This window comes from Bos grunniens, chromosome 13 (assembly GCF_055505025.1).
Source record: "Bos grunniens cultivar Pamir isolate PY7600 chromosome 13, Bosgru_T2T1.0, whole genome shotgun sequence".
Lineage (NCBI taxonomy): Eukaryota > Metazoa > Chordata > Mammalia > Artiodactyla > Bovidae > Bos > Bos grunniens.
In genome coordinates this window covers 31,029,268-31,034,441 of record NC_141177.1, presented here as the reverse complement: position 1 = coordinate 31,034,441, position 5,174 = coordinate 31,029,268, and the positions used below count along the sequence as shown (strand labels likewise).

The 5,174-nt window shown below is 40.9% G+C and overlaps 1 long non-coding RNA gene across 1 annotated transcript; it reads left to right on the top strand.

The window, feature by feature from the left end:
* Positions 1 to 245: 245 nt before the first annotated feature.
* Positions 246 to 3,993, top strand: LOC147360665 (uncharacterized). The gene is made up of 3 exons (XR_015139313.1): positions 246 to 427; positions 830 to 872; positions 2,595 to 3,993. It is a non-coding gene; the product is annotated as an uncharacterized LOC147360665 (long non-coding RNA).
* The last annotated feature ends 1,181 nt before the right edge of the window (positions 3,994 to 5,174 follow it).

Here is a 5,174-nt window from a genome sequence, read left to right as displayed (position 1 = left end):
ATCTAGCCCTGAATCACAGGATGGAGGCCAATCTAGCCCTGAATCACAGGATGGAGGCCACTCTAGCCCTGAATCACAGGATGGAGGCCAATCTAGCCCTGAATCAACTATCACTGAACTTTTACTTGAGCAAGAAGTAAAACCCTATCTTGTGTGGGTTGTGGTTATGTTGCACATGGTCACTTGCACCTGAATCTAATCCTAACTGATAAATCTCAGCCCCAGGAAGAAGATCATGATTGGTGTAAGCCACTGGTTCTCAGCTTTGATTGACTTTTTAGTCATACAGGGAGTTTTTAAAGAACACCAGTGTCTGGAACTCACCGAAGACCAAATTACATCAAAACCTCTGGCAGTGGGGTCCAGACATGGGTATTTTTAAATAGCTCACCTATGAGGCTAATGAACTTCCCTGGTGGCTCAAATGGTAAAGAATCTGCCCAGGTTCAATCCCTGGGTTGGGAAGATCTCCTGGAGAAGGAAATGGCATCCCACTTCAGTATTCTTGCTTAGATAATTCCATGGTCAGAGAAGCCTGGTGTGCAATATAGTCCATGGGGTTGCAAAGAATCAGACATGACTGAGTGACTAACATTTTCACTTTCATATGAATCTAATATGCAATAAGACTTGAAGAATTGGTTTAAGCCCATCAGGACAAGCTTCTTCCCTCTTTCTGAGTCTCCATTACAGTAGGAGAGGTCAAGGACCTAGTTCTGGCCTGCAATACCTAAGTGGAAATTCATTGAGATTGTTTCTTAGACAGTATTTGTACTTCTGATAAGAAGGAACATAAATGGCTATGATCTTTCTTTCTTCCCCTTTCTAGCTCTGATCCCAGAAGTGATGTCCAGAGCTGCTGCAACCATATGGTGAGTATGAGGCACCAAGGTTGATGATATTAGACAACATACTAAAGTTGGCAGAGTGAAAAGTTAGAGAGCCTGGATCTCAGGGTGCATCACCACACAACTAAAGCAATCCCAGTTACTCCTTACCTTCAGAAAAGAGGGGGAAAAACCCAACAACTCTTATTTGTTTAATGAGTTTCTTGCTTATTGCAGCAGATCATATTCATACACATTTTTCATGTATACAAATAAAATTGTACAAGGATAAGCACAGCATCATCACTGGTGATGGCCCAAACTAGAAATCACCTAAGGCTCCATCAACTTGAGAAAGGCTCAATAAATTTAGTAAATTCACACTATAGCATACTATGCAACAAAATAAAACAATGAACCTGCCCATTTTCTAAAACGTGGTATCTTAGATCTCTAAGACATGGTGTTGAGGGAAAAAAAATTAATTACAACACAGTAAGTGCTGAAAAAAACAAATATATAGAGTATGAAACAATTTATTCTGAAACACACACCCACGCACTAAAAACAATACTTTATTCTGTGTGTGTAAGGGGGAGGGTATATGCACATAGGAAAAAGGTTTCAAAGGAGACAACCAGCTGCTTATGGGGAAAGGGCAAAGGACTGGGGCTGTGGCTGGGGTGGTAGGAGACTTTGGTCTTATTTATAAGCTATACAATTTTTAAAAAAGAAATGTGATCATTTACCTACAGTCCAATTAAAAATACTCAAGCAAAAGTTTATATTTTTGGAAGGGAGGTGTTGAAGATGGTGGAGGAGTAAGATGTGGAGATCCTCTTCCTCCCCCAAAATACATGAAAAATGCACATGGAACAATTCCTACAGAACACCTACTGAATGCTGCCAGAAGGTTTCAGACTTCCAAAAAGGCAAGCTAATCTCTATAGCTAATCTTGAATAAAGTGGTAGGGAAACAGCAATAAGAAAGAAAAATAGAGACAAGGAAAATGGGAGGAATCCTGCACCTCAGGGATAGAGTCGTGAAGGAGGCAAAGTTCCTCTGAACCCTCCTCACAGGAGCTTCGGAACCTCAGAGGGGGGTGCAGCAGGTCCTCTGAAGGCAAACGGGAGAGAATTCAGCACAGAGATTTTTGCTGACCAGCACTCCCAGCTGAGAAGCAGTTTTCATGCCCACTGCAGCAAGTGGGGGTTGGGTGCTGAGGCTCAGGCTTCAGGAATCGGACCCCAAGATGAGGACTGGGGTTGCCTGCCTTGAAGTTACTCTAAGGGTACTAGTACAACATGCAGAAAGAGCCCAGGGAAAAGCCTGGGTCTGCCAGAGAGGCAAGAGATCATCACCACTGGGACCATCTAACTCCAAGTGCTCACAGATTACAGGACTGTGCCTTTGTGAGTGTCATAAGGTGGGGTGAGCTGGCTGTGGTCTGTGACCCCAGAGGTGGGCATGCCCGGGGACCTACTGCCATCAACGATGGCAGGAGTGTCAAAGGAGGTGGGGCATGGCATGAGGGTATGGTCTGCGACATCAGAGGTGGCTGTGACGGCTGCCACAGTGGCTGCCAAGCTGTGAGTGGGAGCAGGTCACTGTCCACAACTTCCTGGAAGACTGTGTAGCTTGGTTCTTCCAAGGGACCCAGGGTCAGTTCGCCTGGGAGAGCACTTCTGACTCTAGCAGCTTTCAGCAGGTCTCTACTGCCACAGGCACTGCCTCATTGTGTCTGCCCTACCCCTTTTACTCCCTAGCCTGACTGAGCAAGTGAGCCCGTGGCCTTATTAGGCCCCTCTTGTCTGTGGCCTACACGCAGAGCGGGGGCCAAAACCAAAGCGGAACACCAGGGGCTGTGTGACCAAAGAAGAGGAAAGGAATTCACTCTGGCAGGAGCGGATGCAGCACATTAAATCCCTGCAATTGGCTTAAGACTGTGAGCTTTGGAGGCAACTGTGGACTTTGGAAGCAAGTACGAGTTGGAGTAAGGCCAGATCTCAGTCGGAGCTGATCCCACATCACCAACATCAGGTCCAGAGACCTTCTGAGAACCTTGCAGCCTGCGGAAAGGAGACCCCAAACCCAGTAAATTAAACAAAATGAGAAGACAGAGATACATACAGCTGATGAAGGAGCATGGTAAAAACTACCAAACCAAACAACGAAAAAGGAAGTAGGCCATCTACCTGAAAAAGAATTCAGAGTAATGGTAGTAAAAATGATCCAGAACCTTGGAGATAAAATGGAGGCACAGATAAATAGAATGGAGACAAGGATTGAGAAGATATAAGAAATAATTTACAAGGACCTAGAAGAACTAAAGAACAAGCAATCAACAATGAACAACATAGTAACTGAAATTTAAAATACACTAGAAGGAACCAATAGCAGAATAACTGACTGAGCTGGAAGATAGAGTGGTGGAAATAACTGAAGCAGAACAGAACAAAGAAAAAAGAATGAAAAGAAATGAGGACAGTCTCAGAGACCTCTGGTACAATATTAAATGCACCAACGTTCGACTTATAGGGGTCCCAGAGAAGAAGAGAAAAAGAAAGGGTATGAGAAAATATTTGAGGAACTATAGTTGAAAAATTCCTTAACATGGGAAAGGAAATAGCCACCCAAGTCCAGGAAGCCCAGAGAGTCCCATACAGGATAAATCCAAAAAGAGCAACATGCCAAGACACATATTAATCAAACTAACAAAAATTAAGCACAAATAAAAAATATTAAAAGCAGCAAGGGAAAAGCAACAAATAACATACAAGGGAATCCCCATAAGGTTAAAAGCTTGATCTTTCAGCAGAAACTCTGCAGGCCATAAAGGAGTGGCAGGATATGCTTAAAGTGATGAAAGGAAACGCCTACAACCAACTATACTCTACCCAGCAAAGATCTCATTGAGATTTGACAGAGAAATCAGAAGCTTTACAGACAAGCAAAAATTAAGTGAATTCAGCACCACCAAACCAGCTTTACAACAAATGCTAAAGGAACTTCTCTAGACAGGAAACAGAAAGAAAAGACCTACAAAAACAAATCCAAGGCACTTGCCCTTTGCAGTGGCCCACACTCTGTCTGTGGAGCGTGCTTCTCTCTGAGTCTGAATAAAACCATTTCTTACCTAAAAAAACAAAACAAAACAAAAAAACCACACCCAAATCAATAAAGTTAATGGTAATAGGAGCATACATATCAATAGGTACCTTAAATGTAAATGGAGTAAATGCTCCAACCAAAAGACACAGACTGGCTGAACGGATTGAAAAAAACAAGACTCATATATATACTGTCTAAAAGAGACCCACTTCAGATCTAGGGACACATACAGACTGAAAGTCAGGGGCTGGAAAAAGATATACCATGCAAGTAGAAATCAAAAGAAAGTGGAAGTAGCAATATTAATATCAGATTAAATAGACTTCAAAATAAAGACTGTTACAAAAGACAAGGAAGGAGACTACATAATGATCAAAGGATTAATCCAAAAAGATATAACAATTATAAATATATAATATGCACCAACATGTGAGCACCTCAATAATAAGGCAAAGCTATTACCTATAAAAGAGGAAATAGACAGTAACACAATAATAGTAGGGGACTTTAATATCCCACTCACAACAATGGACAGATCATCTGGACAGAAAATTAATAAGGAAACACTAGCCTTAAATGACACATCGGACGTGACAGACCTAATTGATATTTATAGGGCATTCCATCCAAAAACAGCAGAATACACTTCTTTCTCAAGTGCATAGGAAACATTCTCCAGGATAGAGCACATCTTGGGTCACAAATCAAGCCTTGGTAAATTTAAGAAAATTGAAATTGTATCAAGCATTTTTTTCTGACCACAATGCTATGAGATTAGATATCAGTTACAGGGGAAAAAAAACTGTAAAAAATACAAACACATGGAGGTTAAAAAAATATACTTCTTAATAGCCAAGAGATCACTGAAGAAATCAAGGAGGAAATAAAAAAAATACCTTCAAACAAATGACCATGAAAACATGCCAACTCAAAACCTATGGGATGCAGTAAAAGCAATGCTAAGAGAGAAGTTTATAGTAATACAAGTCTACCACAAAAAATGAGAAAAACATCAAATAACCAACCTAACCTTACGTTTAAAGCAACTAGAAAAAGAAGAAAAAAAGAAATATAAATATCAGAGCAGAAATAAATGGGAGAGAAATGAAGGAAAACATAACAAAGATCAATAAAACTGAAAGCTGGTTCTTTGAGAAGATAAACAAAATTAACAAGCCATTAATTAGACAGACTCATCAAGAAAAAAGGGGAGAAGATTCAAATTAATAAAATAA